At 42.6% G+C, this 18,077-nt stretch overlaps 3 long non-coding RNA genes across 3 annotated transcripts; all 3 read right to left on the bottom strand.

The window, feature by feature from the left end:
• Positions 1 to 1,005: 1,005 nt before the first annotated feature.
• LOC138963846 (uncharacterized) lies at positions 1,006 to 5,549 on the bottom strand. Its single transcript, XR_011454936.1, has 2 exons — positions 4,129 to 5,549; positions 1,006 to 2,449 (listed from the first exon to the last, which is right to left on the bottom strand). It is a non-coding gene; the product is annotated as an uncharacterized lncRNA (long non-coding RNA).
• Positions 5,550 to 5,890: 341 nt separating this feature from the next.
• Positions 5,891 to 7,786, bottom strand: LOC138963829 (uncharacterized). The gene is made up of 3 exons (XR_011454931.1): positions 7,597 to 7,786; positions 6,802 to 6,904; positions 5,891 to 6,188 (listed from the first exon to the last, which is right to left on the bottom strand). It is a non-coding gene; the product is annotated as an uncharacterized lncRNA (long non-coding RNA).
• Positions 7,787 to 9,100: 1,314 nt separating this feature from the next.
• Positions 9,101 to 15,962, bottom strand: LOC138963823 (uncharacterized). Its single transcript, XR_011454925.1, has 3 exons — positions 15,796 to 15,962; positions 10,204 to 10,306; positions 9,101 to 9,754 (listed from the first exon to the last, which is right to left on the bottom strand). It is a non-coding gene; the product is annotated as an uncharacterized lncRNA (long non-coding RNA).
• Between the last annotated feature and the right edge of the window lie 2,115 nt (positions 15,963 to 18,077).

Genomic DNA, 18,077 nt, shown 5'->3' with positions numbered 1-18,077 from the left:
TGTGTACGTGTGTGTGTTTGTGTGTGTGTGTGTTTGTGTGAGTGTTAGCATGTGTGTGTGTGTGTGTGTGTGTGTGAGTGTTAGCGTGTGTGTGAGTGTTAGCGTGTGTGTGTGTGTGTGTGTGTGTGTGTGTGTATGTGTGTATGTGTGTGTGTGTGTGTATGTGTGTGTGTGTGAGTGTTAGCGTGTGTGTTACTGTGTGTGTGTGAGTGTTAGCGTGTGTGTGTGTGTGTCTGTGTGTGTGTGAGTGTTAGCGTGTGTGTGTGTGTGTGTGTGTGTGTGTGTGTGTGTGTCTGTAAGGTTACTAGTAGGAGAAGACGAGAAGAAAGCTGTTATGTGTTACAACTCATGTTAGGAGGATTTGACATCCAAGCGTGCGAGGCGGTGAAAGTGCGTGCCAGAGTGCGTGCGTGCGTGTTCGTGCGCGTGTGTGTTAACAACCTCAACAATTTAGAACGTTGTGTACATGTACCTCCGCCTACCCTACCAACACCCTCACCCTACCGCCCCAAAAAAGACAACAACAACAGCGACACATATAATTAGTAACTTAAACGAGTACTGACCTTGGGAAGACGAAGTTTGAGTGGAATTCCATGAATGTAGTTTGCCGGAACAGAAGGATATGGGAGAGCGCATGCCCGGAAAAGCCATATTTTAACGCACAGATCATCTAGTTTGTTGTAAAAAAAAAATATAAATAACAACCGTGATGATCTGAAAATTAACAAGTTTGGAAAAACATTTTCATATATTCTTGGGCGGGTAACTTAGGCTAGGGAAGGGCACATATCCTTCCGTTCCGGTAAACTACATTCATGGAATTCCACTCAAACTTCGTCTTCCCAAGGTCAGTACTCGTTTAAGTTACTAATTCCATTTCACGTAGTTTAGCCGAAACTACAGGAAATGTGAGACTTCAAAGTATGTTTTTTCAAACGTTTCTCACAGTCATACCTCATTTTCTCACTTTCACATCAAAATCCCTAAGACCACACCATCAACTTTGTTTTTAGTGCATTATGCCTTTTTTATTTTCAACATTTTCCAGTGCATTATCTATGCCTGGGTTTTAAGTGCATTATCTATGCATCTTTGATTATTCAAAAACATGTTACAGTGCATTATCTATGCATTGTTTCAGTTATGAAGACTTTCGCCACAGTGATAATAATAGTCTTACTGCTTTCCTAGCAGTCTACCATTGTCTTCTTCAGTGAAGTGCCTACTTGTAGTTCTTACAACTTGACCTGCCCATGAATTTCCACATGGTACTCTGAACTTTTTGGCTTTCTGCTCTTTGCGAATCATCGACTATTGGTCGATTGTAAAATCGCTGGAAAGTTTTAGCATTCGACCAGCCTGCTGATTTTAATATGTCATCAATACATACACCAGTTTTTAACATAGCTGATGAGGAAGCACTTCTAAAGCTATGAGCAGTGAACCCTTGGACACCAGCTGACCCCAAAACTTCTTTCATCCAACGAGCTATCGAATCCTTCGATGCTGGCCCATGTGGCCGTCCATAACACAAAATAAGTTTGTCACAGTCTCCACGCACCACTGCAGTCCTTGCAATGTATTCTTTTAAACAGCTTACAACACACAGTTGTTTTTCCTCCTCATACTTTTGGAGATGTATTGGCGCTTGGTGATAACCAGGTCTACTATGCTTGAGTTTATCAACTACATGAATCTTGCATGATCCCTGATTTAAAAACTGAACACATGATAGTTTCAATAAATGAATTGTCTGCACTCTCTGTGCCGAAACAATCAAAAGTAAAGCACACAATTTTAATGTTATTTCTTTCAAGGAGAGTTTGCTATTGTCCTCACTATTTCTGAAAAAATCCAATAGCACAGCCACATCCCAAGTGTTCTTTTGGCTGGGCAATGGTGTTCTCAGCTGAAACACACCTCTTACAAAACGACATATTAATGGGTGTTCTCCCATTTTCTTGTTGCCATCTGTTTGTACTACAGCAGAAATAGCACTCCTGGCTGTGTTAATAGCACTGTAGCCTAATCCAAGGCTAAACAGCCCAGTCAAAAATTCCAAAACTTGCTTTACAGATGCATGAAATGGATCACAGTTCCGTTCAACACAGAAAACTTTCCACCGTGACAAGTAGCTGGAATACTGTCTGTGTGTCCTTTCCCTCCATGATGCACAGATGATGCTGCAAGCTTGTCCATGAATTCCTTGTGCTTCAACTGCATCCCTGATAACATCACTGCCATCAACTGAAGCTTGCTGTGCAGAGGATGTGGTGTCTGCGCGTGGGCCAGACGTAGAACAGTCCTCCCCTTGGGTAGCAGAAGAGGTTTCCTGACGAGGAGCCGCAATAGTTGAGGATACCAAGTTGCTGTAGGCCAGTCTGGGACTATGACAACCCCTTCTGCGTTGTCCTTCTCCAGTTTGACCAGGACCCTCTGAATCAGGCTGAATGGCGGAAAAGCATAAAAGAACCAGTTAGTCCAACTCATCTTAAATGCATCCACTGCAAACGATTCTGGATCTGGTTGCCAAGACACAAAAGTTGCCAACTGGCGATTTAGTCTTGATGCAAAAAGATCAATTTCAGGTTTTCCAACTAGCTCACAGATTCTTTTGAAAATCTGTCTGTCCAGCATCCATTCTGTATTATCATTGAATTTTCTGGACCGAGCATCAGCTTGTGTATTTAGCTTGCCAGGAATGTGAGCTACTGTCAGCCAAATATTCCTGTCTTTACACCAGATCCAGATTCTTTTTGCTACATCATTTCAATCTGCAGAATGTGAACCACCCATTTTTTCAATGTATGACACCGCACATGAGTTGTCTGTCAGCACTTTGATATGTTTACCATCAATATCCTTACTAAAGCTTTTCAGAGCATGCTCAATCGCCATCAGCTCTAGAACATTGATATTGTTGTTTCTTTCTAAAACAGACCAACGGCCACCTGTTTGCTTTGGGTGGCAAACTGCACCCCAACCCAAAGTGGAGGCATCTGTTGTTATTACCATTTCAGGTTCAGATCTTTCTATGGGGAAAAAAGCTGAATCTATGTTCTGTAGCCACCAGTCTAGCTCTTCTTCAGCTTCTTTTGATATAACTACCAATGCATCAAAATCCCCTTTTTTCACTTTCAATGCTTCAACCTTAACCTTATCGAGTTGTCTATAGAACAACTGACCCCAAAGCACAGCTGGGAATGAAGCAACAAGCTGACCAATCACTTGCGCTAGCTCCCGAATGGTAATCCTTTTCCTGTTTTTTACACTTCTGCAAGTATTTTTCAGTTTCTGAATTTTCTCTTCAGTCAGACAGACAGACATATTTTCTGAATCTAGCCAAAACCCCAGATACTTTATCTTTTTGAGTGGGGTAAGTTCTGACTTTTCTTCATGGATGACAAATCCAAGGGCTTCAAACAAGTGTACTGTTTCCTGAACATTCTGCAGACAACTCTCATAAGTTTGTCCCTGAAGATAGCAATCATCAATGAATGATGCTGACAAAAAGCCCCTTTTTCTCAGACAAGCATACACTGGTTTCAGTAACTTAGTGAAATATCTTGGGCAGTTACACAACCCGTTTGGGAAGCAGGTGTATTCATACAACTGTTCTCTCCAAATGAATTTCAAAAATTTCCTGAAATCTGGCTTGATTGAGACAGAATAATATGCATGCCTCAAGTCAACTGAAGCCATGTAACACCCTTTTCTCATAAGCCGTATAGCTGACGTCAGATTTTCCATTTTGAAGTGCTCATACGTCACTGACTGATTAAACTCTTTCAGGTTTAGAATCATTCGATATGTTCCATCTGGTTTCATCACCAGGAATACAGGGGATATTATTTCTCCATCTTCACTTTCACATTTTTCGATTACTTTCATTTTCAGTAACTTCTGAACTTCATTGTCCATCTCAGAAAATTGATAACCTTTGATTTGAGTTGTAGGCACTTTTCCTACTTCTAATTCTGATAAATCCCTCAGTGGAATTTCAGCCCCTGTCACCATTTTCAAAATAAACGGATCTGATGTCAGCTTTCTCCATTCTTCAATAAAGTATTGTATTCTACCCGCAATAAATGGTATCTGAACACTTTTGTTTATTGGATAGCGTACCTTACCGGTCAGGTCTGGCTGTGCATCCTCATTTATGCCGATTTGAATGTCGTGTTGTTCTGCCCTCGGAAGCTTCTCCCCCGGTAGCGTGGATAGTAACCTCTTGCTCGGCCGCGTGTCCAGCCTCGGCCTCTTCTCTGGTCGTAGTCCCAGTTTTTTGTCCTGCCTCCTCTGAATGGAAAAAACTTGTCTCCCCTTGATGACCGAGTGATTGCCATGCCAAGCTTGGACGACGAATCAATGGAGGCGAACACAGATCGCAAATCATCCCCAAACAGTTCTGTTGTCACTGGGATTTCTGAAGAAACGAGTTTCTTGTATTTCTTGTTGAATTGCGGTGCGGACATAATCGACACTCTTCTGTCCATTGACATTTCGTGAGTCGCTTTGAGAATGAGCCCCATTGAATCGGTCAGAGATTTCATTTGTTTTTTCACATCAATGTTTGTTTTCCCAACACACTCGTTCGCTGCACACACAAGAGCGTTCACTGCTGTAAGCAAAATGTGTTGAATTCTTTGAGTACGCAAATCTGCACTTTTCTGGTTATGGTCCATTGTGTCCCACACTTCATGGTTCACTCGAGGAACTTTTAGTTCGACGTTTTTCGGGCGCTTGTGTTCCGAAATCTTGTCTTTCATTTTTGCTTCGTTCATTTTGCCTTTTGCCATCATGTTGACTATTTTGGCTAGCTGTTCCGAAATATCATCGCCAAGCTCCTCATCAGCCTCATAATCTTGCTGAATCCCTGTCAGTGTGTCACTTTCAGCATTTTCATCACTGCGATTCTCTGTCTGATCGCCACAAGATCTCACACGAGTAAGATTTTCAATTTGGTAGTCCAAATCTTCATCAGAATTGTCCACCAAAAAAGATACGGTACTGTCTTCTTCTCTGCGTCTTTTCTTCTTCAAAGGGGAACTACTCCGAAGTTGAACACATTCTGAATCTTCGTCTTCCATAATTTCCCCTTCTTCTGCATCCCATTTCTTTAGTGCACGCAGGATTCGTTCATTCTGCTTTTTCATGTCATCCCAATCCTTTGTCGGTAATTGTACTACCTCGGGTCGAGGTTTTTCTTTTTGTTTCACTTTTGTGATTTCAACCATGTTTTTCTGGGGTCTCTGTGAGCATGGAGGGGAAGCGTCTTCACCCTCGGAATCGGATTTGAGCAAGTTTTCTTCGCTCTCCATTCCAAATTCTTTGAAAGAACAACGCAGCAAGGTTCGCGGAATCGAAAGATGTACTTTGAGACCGAAAAATTCGATCGTAAACCAAGATGAATCACGATAAACAACCGAAAACAGCGGAGCATCGGTTTCAGACGTGCGCTAATGGCGCCGGAAATACGGATATGGCTCTTCCGGACATGCGCTCTCTCACATTTCCTGTAGTTTCGGCTAAACTACGTGAAATGGAATCTTCTTCCTTTTTCTCACTTAACACATTCCACACCAGACTGCGGCTAAAGGACACATTTTTGCACAAGCCAGAAGATCCCATTTATTGTTGGGTGGTCTTTCACGTGAGATATTTTGTGAAGCATAAAGGCACAATCCTTGCCGTACTCAATATATTCATTACAAAAATCACACTCTCGAACAAATCAGTCAGAATGCTAATCTCTTTGACGTGTCCAAGTGGAGAGATTGACATAGCCCATGTAAAAGCCTGGCCACATCTGGGATGCTAAGCCGATCATTTACATCGGAAGGAGTGTGCCTTTAATTAACAAAAATACACCAAAAACAAAAATAAAAAATAAAAAAAGAAATACGCGAAGGGTCCTTTATTTGAGGTGTCCTCTCATCAGAGGGCTTTCACATCGAACAAATTCATCCACTCCATCAACATGTGTGCACCAAACACCGCTGATGGCGACGATGACTGTGCTATCCGGGATCCCCTTCAGCGTCACCAGCCGCGACACTTCTCACGGGAGATAAGAATCTTGGCCCTTGCCGACCACAAAAATCCTCTCCTGACGTTAACTCGTGTCACTTTATAGCAGTGACGTCGTGCAAGGTGTTCAAGATCATGTGCATCTTTTAGGTTCAGACCTTGCACACATTCGAAAGGATGACATTTTCTGTATGTTTCAAACCATGAGTGAAAGTTAGACAGGTGGTGGCAGAGACAGAGACAAAGAGGCGTGCAGAGAAAAACGAGGGCGACCAGACGACAGATATTATACATTCACAAGCATAGACACTCGCGTAAGGCAACACTGACACGAGCTCGTAAGCGCGCGCGCGCGCGCACACACACACATACACACACTAACAATTACACTAACACGTACACACACACACACACACACACACTTACGCACGCTCACACACACACACACACACACACACTTACACACACTAACAGGAACACACACACACTAGCATACACACTCACACACACGCACACAGACACACACACACACAAACACACTTACACACACACATACAACAAACCCCACCGCACACACACACACACAAACACACACACACACACACACACACACACACACACACACACACACACACACACACACAAACACTATAATTCAATAATAATTATTCGCAATCAACACTGTTCATAAACACAGGAATTCAAAGCACTGCTTCACAAAAATAAAAGTACAAAGAAAAGGGATGGATGCGCACAATACACGCACAGTACCTTCAGTTCTTCCTCTCTGTGACACTGTGTTGATGACCAGCAGCAAACATGCCGTTAAGATGACCGCCAGAGGAGTCTTCATTGCACCCGTGCAACAATAATCCTACGAAAAGATGATGGTGTAGAAAGAGAGAAAGAAAGAAAGAAAGAAGCTTACGACAACGACATTGCCGAATTCAGGTCAGCTGCCCATTTTTATTGGGAGGTTCAATTCAGGTTTCAGGTATGGTATCATTTCTACCCTATGGTCACAGTACACGTGTGTTTGCCCTTTTTCAACACACACACGCAAGCACCCACACACACAGACACACACACACACAGACACGCACACGAACACACACAAGTGCGCATGCACACACGCACACACACACACACACACACACACACACACACACGTACGCACGCACCCACACATTGCACGGGCAAAGAGAGAGTTCCAAAGAGAGAGACAGAGAGAGCGAGCGAGAGACATACATACAGACAGACAGACAGACAGACAGGCAGATAGACAGCCAGAAAGACAGACAGTCTAATACACAGACAGACAAACGTACAGACAGACATATAGTGACAGAGACAGACAGATAGAGACAGACAGAAGACAGACAAAGACAAGTGCAGAGATAGAGAGACAAGAACACCGGAACAGACAGAGTGGGTGTCTCTTTTAGACAGCGACAAAGACAGGGAAAGTGTCACGGAGAGAAAATGTGCAACAAATAAAAATAAAAACAATGTACTTCTTTCATGGCAACCGTAGGATATAACAATATAATTTGTTAACTAACGTACCTGTTCCAACTATTTCCAACGCTTATACACACTGCACGTACATCTGGTAGAAATATTGAACGAGAAACTCGGATCACAAGTCAGTCCTTTGTGGCTGGAGGGACATATATTAAGATATTAATATGATAAAACTTGCAAAAGCACATCTGTTTTCTCACTTCAAAGTCACGCCTCATTTATCAATAGCGCGTCAGTCAAGTGTGGGTTGACTCCATTGGGCGAAAGCTGTTCTTAATTAACCGTGTTGTGAGTGAGCACTCTTCTGCCTCCACTTCCTGGTACGTCGTTGGATACAAAATCACAGATATTTGTATGCGTTCATAAAACTAAATCCAAAAACAAAGAGACTGCCAACATTCCAAAATTCAGATTCAAAAAACAAGAAAGGTAGGTTGTTGGAACGTTTGTTATTAACAAAACAATACATTCACAGATATTTCGACCCAACGGTCTTTTAAGTGAACAGACAAACAAATATTCACACAAAACTTATCTTGATAGTTCTATCAGTTTCACGCCCACTCGTCAGGAAGCAATTCATTAGCTCGGCTTCCTGACGAGTGGACGTGAAACTGATAGAACTATCAAGATAAGTTTTGTGTGAATATTTGTTTGTCTGTCCACTTAAAAGACCGTTGGTTCAAAATATCTGTGAATGTATTGTTTTGTCAATAACAAACGTTCACACAACCTACCTTTCTTGTTTTTTGGTTCATAAAATTAGTCATGCTTTGCTCCAAACTAGATTGTATGACTTTGTTAATGAGGGATTTGCTTCCCAGTCTCATTATAAATCGTGTGATTTTGTCAAAAAATAAACAAGCAACAACAACAATGAAGATTTAATGTGAAGACATGTATGACGGTGAAAAGGATAAGTGCGTGGGGGGCTGGGGAGGAATGGTCAAGTGTCTGTGTGTGTGCGTGTGCGTGTGTGTGTGTGAATGTGTGTGTGTGTATGTGTGTCTGTGTGTGTGTTTGTCTCTGTGTGTGTGTGTGTGTGTGTGTGTGTGTTTGGGTGTGTGTGAATGTGTGTCTGTGTGTGTGTTTGTCTGTGTGTGTGTGTGTGTGTGTGTGTGTATGAGTGTACGTGTGTGTGTGTGTGTGTGTGTGTGTGAGTGTTAGCATGTGTGTGTGTGTGTGTGTGTGTGTGTGTTTGTGTGTGTGTGAGTGTACGTGTGTGTGTGTGTGTGTGTGTGTGAGTGTTAGCGTGTGTGTGTGTGTGTGTGTGTGTGTGTGTGTGTGTGTGTGTGTGTGTGTCTGTCTGTAAGGTTACTAGTAGGAGAAGACGAGAAGAAAGCTGTTATGTGTTACAACTCATGATAAAGGAGGATTTGACATCCAAGCGCGCGAGGCGGTGAAAGTGCGTGCCAGAGTGCGTGCGTGCGTGTTCGTGCGCGTGTGTGTTAACAACCTCAACAATTCAGAACGTTGTGTACATGTACCTCCCCCTACCCTACCAACACCCTCACCCTACCGCCCAAAAAGAGACAACAACAACAGCGACACATATATTCTTCTTCTTTTTTCTCACTTAACACATTCCACACCAGACTGCGGCTAAAGGACACATTTTTGCACAAGCCAGAAGATCCCATTTATTGTTGGGTGGTCTTTCACGTGAGATATTTTGTGAAACATAAAGGCACAATCCTTGCCGTACTCAATATATTCATTACAACAATCACACTCTCACACAAATCAGTCAGAATGCTAATCTCTTTGACGTGTCCAAGTGGAGAGATTGACAAAGCCCAAGTAAAAGCCTGGCCACATCTGGGATGCTAAGCCGATCATTTACATCGGAAGGAGTGTGCCTTTAATTAGCAAAAATACACCAAAAACATGAAAACAGCAAACAAAACTACAAAATCAAAAAAAGAAATAAGCGAAGGGTCCTTTATTGGAGGTGTCCTCTCATCAGAGGGTCCTCACATCGAACAGATTCAGTCACTCCGTCAACATTCATGCACCGACAACGCTGATGGCGACGACGACTGTGCTATTGGGGATCCTCAACAGCGTAAGCGCCAGAAGCGACACTTCTGACGGGAGATAAGAGACTTGCCCAGGCCCCCAATTCCACCGACGTTGCGGCGTGCCCATTTAGATCGTTGACGTTTTGGACGGTGTTCATGTGCATCTTTAGGGTCCAGACCTTGCACGAATTCCAAAGGATGACATTAATTTTCTGTATGTTTCGAAGAAACTTTCAAACCATGGGTGATAGTTAGACAGGTAGTGGCACAGACGGGGACAAAGAGGCGCGCAGAAAAAAAAACGAGGGCGACTTGACGACGGATGTAACACTTTCACAAGCACAGACACTCACTCACGCGCAAGGCAACATGACACGCGCGCACAATCGCACACACACACACACACACACACACTCGCACACACACACACACACACGCACACACACACACAACAACAACAACAACAACAACAACAACAACACACAACAACACACAACACACAACCACTATAATTCAGTCATCATTGTTCGTAATCAACACTATTCATAAACACAGGGATTCAAAGCACTCCTTCACGAAGAGAAAGTCAAGAGAAATGGGATGGATGCGCACAGTACACGCACAGTACCTTCAGTTCTTCCTCTCTGTGACACTGTGTTGATGACCAGCAGCAAACATGCCGTTAAGATGACCGCCAGAGGAGTCTTCATTGCATCCGCGCAACAATAATCCTACGAAAAGATGATGGTGTAGAATGTAAAAAAGAAAGAAGCTTACGACAACGACATTGCCGAAGTCAGGTCAGCTGCCCATTTTTACTGGGAGGTACAATTTACGTTACAATTATGGTATCATTTCTACCCCTATGGTCACAGTACACGTGTGTTTGCCCTGCTTCAACGCTCACACGCAAGCACATACTCACTCACACACACACACACACACACACACACACACACACGCGCGCGCACGCACACACACACACTAACACACATACACACACGCACGCGCACACAAACACAAACACACAGACAAACACGTACACAAACACACTGACACACATACTAACATGTTCAAACACGTGCGCGCGCACACTCACGTACGTCCGCACGCGCACACACATAAACACACACACACACACACACACACACACCAACCCCCCCATACACACACACACACACACACACACACACACACACACATTGCTCGGGCAAAGAGAGAGATCGAAAGAAAGAGACAGAGAGAGCAAGCGAGAGACAGACAGACAGACAGACAGTACAGACAACCAAACAGACAACCAGACAGACAGACAGACAGACAGACAACCAGACAGACAGACACACAAACAACCATACAGACAGACAGATAGTGACAAAGACAGACAGACAGACAGACAGACAGACAGACAAAGTCAAGTGCAGAGATAAAGAGACAAGAGCGACCGGGTCAGACAAAGTCGGTTAAAGTTTTAGACAACGACAAAGACAGGAACAGTGCCACGGAGAGAAAATGTGCAACAAATAAAAACAAGTCGCGTAAGGCGAAATTACTACATTTAGTCAAGCTGTCTAACTCACAGAATGAAACTGAACGCACTGCATTTTTTCACCAAGACAACTCACAAGACAGGCTCGTCAATCCCTGCGAGAAGAAAATCGCTCACTTTTCACGTGCAAAACGAAGTGAAAGCGACAAGCCAGAATAGCGCGGTAGCGTATTGCGCTGAACAGGAAAGCGCGCTTTTCTGTTTTCTTTTTGACTTTCTGAGCATGTTTTGAATAAAACATATCCTATATATCACGCCGTATAAATAGATACATCGTGTTTTGGTCGCACAACACAAAAGTTACGGGTCGCACTAGCTCGTGGACAAAAACTTGAGGTGGGTGGCTGTATATTTGTTGCTCAGAGAGACGCCAAACTTCTTACTCTTAACTTTTGGTAGATGAAGAATCTTCAGTGTGTATTTTTCTTTGAATCCACGATACTACATTTGCTTAAATGTGATTTTAAGCGTTGCTTTAGCTTCATCAACTCTCTCGGGTACTTACTTTTTGTGGAATTTTGGGACGTTTGACCTTTGCACGCGGCCCACGTATGCAGTTTGCGCATACTGTAATGTTATTAGTAAGCTACAATATATCAAGGATTATGTGGTTCGGTCGTTTTCTTGTGTCTTACACAATTCAGGTTTTATGACGTGTTGTAGTATGATACCCACACATGAGTAGGTTACAGAGCGCACAACAACTGCAGAAAAGGCTTGTTACGACACGCACTTCACTCATGTTACAGAACGCACTCCCACAGAAAACCATTTTGTCAAAATAAGATCAGAACTAACCACTTTTACACGCCCAAAACGTGAGTAGATAAGTGTAAAAAGCTGACACTGAGACCATGCATGTTGAAAAGACCAATGCTTTATTTCAGCAAGTGTTTCTTCACCATTGGAATGTGCTTACCCCATGGCATGGCACCCATCTTGGCTATCTAATACGATTTTCGAATTAAGTAGAAGTGCATTGCCAAGGCACTGCATACCCCCTGTGAAGGACAAATTCTCTCTCTCTCTCTCTCTCTCTCTCTCTCTCTCTCTCTCTCTCTCTCTCTCTCTCTCTCTCTCTCTCTCTCTCTCTCTCTCTCTCACACACACACACACACACACACACACAGAGACACACACACACACAAACAGACACACGCACACACACACACAGTCGCGCGCGGGCAAACCACGTCGCACACACACACGCACACACACACACACACACACAGACACACACACACACACACTCACTCAAACACACACACACATAATCCATGCACACAAAGCACATACTCGCACGTAAATAGTCAGACAGACATCAACACACATTCTACACGCACACACACACACACACACACACACACACACACACACACACACACACACACACACACACGTACCCAAACACATGTATATATACACACACACATACACCCGCACGCACACACACACACACACACACACACACACACACACACACACACACACACTAACTTGTACAAATAAACGTGCAAACTACACACGCCACGCCTCCCAGGAAAAAGCCCCAGAGAGGGGATGACGTCACGAACCTTTGATGTCAAACAAATCTTGACGTGGTCTAATTGCGCGAATATTATGCCCTAGTCTCTAGAAATTCCACCCCAACATAATTATCTGCCCTGGGTGGCGACGGATCAATAATCGAAGAATTGGTCGTCACCTTCAGTATTTTACTAAGTATGTTCCCAATTTTGGGGGAACTTCCATCCACAACCGTAGCCTGAGTGTGTGCACAAAGAATCCTTCTTTATCATGATTTATTGGCATGAATAGCGTTCGTGGGATACCTCCAGCTTCGCTGGGATCAAAGTCTATACCATACAGGGGTCACGTGAGAGCCGCTCAAATAAAGGTAACCACCTAAAACGACCTGACTTCAGATACCAAGTCGCCCAAACCCTACTGTCAATCGAAATTGGTGCATAAATGGGGTGGGCGCTTACAAGGTAGTTAACGGGATGAAGGAAACAATGAATCAAGAAACCCAGGTGCACATCTGCGGCTCCTAGGCATGTGCAGTGTGCATGCACACTATCTTGTGCCTGCATCTTGCCATCTCTAAGAAATGGCGACCACAGCCAGACAGACAGACACACTTACGTCCATTCTTATATATATTAGATACTGTCGGGCCAAATACATGCGATGACGGCTCCTGATGCTTGATCACGACACAGAAATACATACCAAAATGTCCTGTGTTGGCCAAAGCATGAGTTTTGTTATTTTTTTGTTAGACATAATGCTTATGGAAGCTAACAAGCACTCATTAATAGTTTAATACAGTATTTAGTCTTAATACGTAAGTTTACAGAATTTAAATTGTACAAAACTACACAAAAAACAATAATATTTGGTAGTTAAGTTTGAACCTATAGTTGTGCGATCCGTAACATTTGAAACCCAAAACTAAGTGCTATCTGTAACATGCAAGTTGTGCGTGTCGTAACATTGTGTTTTCCAACTACATAACTTTCAATTGATCTGTATGCGTCATTTTTAAACACAGCGCAACCAAAATCACAAGATGCACTAAGCATAAGTTAGTTCATGTCTCTATTACAAGAAGTGTGTGTTTGGATGAATGTAATATCAATAAAAACAGCTATGAATGCCAGGTTTTGGTTTCTGAAAGCAAAATATTTCAAGAATTCTTTGAATACGGGCACTGTGACTTATATTACAGTGATCACTTTAATTCAACAAAAAGACGAATATATGAGGTACATGTTAGACACTAACTTTAGTAACATCATGCATTTTGAGAAGCTGTTTAAGTGATATTTCGAGACCAACTACCCTTCTTCGTGTAGTGCGACCCGTAACTTTTGTGTTGTGCGACCAAAACACGATGTATCTATTTATACGGCGTGATATATGGGTCGTTTTAAAAAAAATGTCGCGAAAGCTGTCCCCGGACTTTGGCTCTGCACATTTTGGTGAGCGTTCAAATGGAAGGGTGTTTGTTAATGTACTGTGTGTAAAAGCCTGACAGTATCTGTGATGGTTTACGGGAGGCTTACTGTGCCTTTAAACTGCATATTTCAGTGACATCTTTGGATTTTCCAGACTGAATTGGGTTACACAGTTTTAGATCTATTTTATAGTCTGCGCGACGGTTAAATATAAGCTTATCCTCCATTATGAAAGAGAACAAACTTTGCTCTGTCGCAAGTGCTCGTTTTCGTCGAGATTTTAAGCTTATTTCCCTGGTCAGCACGTAACATTGCTGCGAAAACAGCAATCGCAACTAGCAGCTGAATAAAATAGTTCATTGACTGTAAGTCTTATTGGTTTTGTTTTCTGAATCTGTTATGACAGGATCAGTGAATGAGCGTTCCCGCTCACCACGGAACTCAGAATAGCTTCGTGACGTTATTGCTTCAAATATAAAAGCGTCTTTGGCAGCAGTAGACAATTATTTGCCTGTCTCTATAGTTTATCTGCGGGCTTTCAATTGTCTTTTCAGAATGTCTCTTCTCCGTTCATCCCGGAGAAAGCGATTTTGTTTTATCGTAAGAATGCGTCCCATGTTCCTCGAGAGACAAGTTAAAGGGCGCGCAATATCCCCCTAACGAGCTAGGCAGGGAACAGATTTGACAGATTTGGTGAAATTTTAAAGAAAAGATATGCTTATTTGACATTTTACATTCAAATACATTCAGGGGCAGCATGCAGTCACATAAATGAAGACAGTGGCAAGTAATACGCAGAATATACGCTAATTGCAGACATAATGTAACTTCCACGCATACGACATTTTTTTGTAAAACGCGTCAACAGTAGCTCTCGCATTATGAAGATATTGTTCTTAATACTCGTCATTAAGGTGGCTTACTTCAGTTTTTAACTAATAAATGAATGCAGATTCCAGACCTAAAATCAAAATAACAATTTTACAAACGTCATTTTTCGAAAAAAAAGTTGGACCCATTTGGCGACATTTTTTTTAAAACGACCCAATATGTTTTTAGAATTAGGAAATGATAAAGGATCAGATGAAATAATTTTTGGATCGATTTCTTAAATTTTATTCGTAGTACTAATTAACCTATGTTCATTAATTGTGATCACATTTTAAGAGCAAACATGACATATGTATATATTTTCAGAATTTGATGAAGAATACGATGCAATCAATTTTGACTTTGTTTGTGAACATTTGATTTTAACGACAACTTTAATGAGCAAACTCATTAAATAATTTCTAAGCCTCCAAGCTGAAATACAATACCAAAAACGAAGATTATTTGACCAAAATTTCAACAAAATTGGTTGGAAAATGAGAGCGTGACAGTGCCGCCTCAACTTTCACAAAAAGCCGAATATGACGTCATCAAGACACTCATCACAAACAAGAAAAAACATCTGGGGATATTATACTCAGAAACTCTCATGTTAAGTTTTAGGACGATCGGTCCAGTAGTTTTCTCGGAAGCGATCTATACACACACACACACACACACACACACACACACACACACACACACACACACATACACCACGACCCTCGTCTCGATTCCCCGTCTCTATGTTAAAACATTTAGTCATAACTTGACTAAATGTAAAAAAAAATGTATTCCTCGAAAGGCAACCGTTGGAAATTACAATATAATTTATAAAACGTACCTGTTCAACTTTTCGCAACACTGTCATATGCACACAGCACGTACAGCTGGTAGAAATATTGACCAAGAAACTCGAATAAAACTCAGATTCAAAGTCCTATTTATGGTAGCAGGGACATGGTTTATGAATACGCTTCCAACAGAGCGAGAAGCTTTTCCTCTTTGGAAATATTAAAATGTTCACACTTGCAAAGCCACATCCGTTTTCTCACTTCAAGTGCACGTGTAGGTGTAGGTGTAGGTGTACGTGTTAGTGTGTATGTCATCTACTTCATTGCGTGGGTTGACTCCGTATGGGGCGAATGTTGTACCTAATCAACCTGTTGTAAATGAGTATTCTACTGCGTCAATTTCCTGGTACGTCATTGGATAAAAATCACACATATTTGTATGTACCGTAAACTACCTTACATAAGCCCAGTATCGAGTAAACGCCTACCCCCTACTTTTGGTCAAATTCTCCGCGCAGGGTACAGTACCTAGTAAACGCCCACCCCCAAGTTTCGATCACTGGAGTAGACAAGGAAAATAAAAAAGATTATTTAGTCTGATGTTATTGTTGTTTTTCAATTGTTTCCCTTTTTTGGAAATGTTTCGCGGAGTGGACAGAAGGATACTTCTTCTTCTTGTGCGTTCGTGGGCTTAAGTCTCCCACGTACACTTGTGTTTTTGCACGAGTGGATTTTTACGTGTATGACCGTTTTTACCCCACCATTTAGGCAGCCATACGCCGCTTTCGGAGGAAGCATGCTGGGTATTTCCGTGTTTCTATAACCCACCGAACTCTGACATGGATTACAGGATCTTTTCCGTGCGCACTTGGTCTTGTGCTTGCGTGTACACACGAAGGGGGATAAGGCTCTAGCAGGTCTAAACATATTAAGTTGACCTGGGACATCGGAAAAATCTCCACCTTAACCCACCAGGCGCAGCCGGGATTCGAACCCACGACCGTCCGCGTAGGAGGTCTGCGTCTTACCACCAAGCCATTGCGCCCGTCAGAAGGATTCTAGAGTGGCTAGAGAATCTCGATACATTTTTGATGCATCGGACGGGGAGGGGGGAAAAAACGAAAGCTTCATCTTGGGCGAGAAGTGATGTCTGAAGAGGTTGATTTAGGTGTTCTTGGATTTCTTGACCAAGAACGGGTAGAGGGCCGTGTCATCTGGAACAAAGATCTTTTGAAGTTATAAACTTGTTAACATACACTAAAGCAACAACTTGAACAATATTATCTTCGTGTTTTTGTGTGCAGAATTCCTTGTGTGTGTGTGTGTGTGTGTGTGTGTGTGTGTGTGTGTGTGTGTGTGTGTGTGTGTGTGTGTGTGTGTGTGTGTGTGCGTGTGTGTGTGTGTAGTGTGTGTGTGTAAGTGTGTGTGTGTGTGTGTGTGTATGTGTGTGTGTGTGTATGTGTGTGTGTGTGTGTGTGTGTGTGTGTTGTGTGTGTGTGTATGTGTGCGCGTGCGTGTGTGTGTGTGTGTATGTGTGTGTGTGCGCGCGTATGCGTGTGTGTGTGTGTGTGTGTCAGTGTGTATGTGTGGTGTGTGAGGGTTGTGTGTATGTGTGTGTCCGTGTGTGTGTGAGAGAGAGGAACGTTTTGTGCCCTAACGCATCCTTTGAACACTTCTATGCCAAATGACCAAAAAATCGTTATTCTAGCAAAGGAACCGCTCCTGCAAAGGTTTAGTACAATGTACCTAGTAAACGCCCAACTTTTGGGCACAATTGGTGCGTATAAAAGGTAGTTTACGGTACATGTCCATAAAATTAGTCATGTTGTGCTCCAAATTAAATTGTATGACTTTGGGGGGTTGCTCCCCAGTCTCATAATAAATCGTGTGATTTTGTCCATAAAAAAATGTTGAAACAACAAACATGAAGATTAAAGGCACACCCAGCTTCCGGCAAACCACCAGTTTCTGGTCACAGACACTGTCAAGCTCTTACACACAGTACAAACACCCTTTCGTTTAAACACTCACCGCTTGAGAACATCCTAGGTGCCTTCCGTAAAGAGCGAGCATTTTTCAAAGAACTTATTTTTGCGTTGCCAGCCGGATTGTCTTGTATGTAAGTCTAGTAAGTGTGTGTGTGTGTGTGTATGTGTGTGTGTGTGTGTGTGTGTGTGTGTGTGTGTTTGTGCGCGGGTGTATGTGTGATGTGTGTGGTGTGTGTATGTGTATGTGTGCGTGTGTGTGTGTGTCTAATAATGTTTGTTTGTGTGCGTCTAGTAATGTTTGTGTGTTGCTTATTTTTCTGTCGTTCTTTCTTTCTTTGTTTTGT

Source organism: Littorina saxatilis, linkage group LG1 (genome assembly GCF_037325665.1).
Source record: "Littorina saxatilis isolate snail1 linkage group LG1, US_GU_Lsax_2.0, whole genome shotgun sequence".
Classification (NCBI taxonomy): domain Eukaryota; kingdom Metazoa; phylum Mollusca; class Gastropoda; order Littorinimorpha; family Littorinidae; genus Littorina; species Littorina saxatilis.
This window is presented reverse-complemented; position numbering and strand designations above follow the sequence as displayed.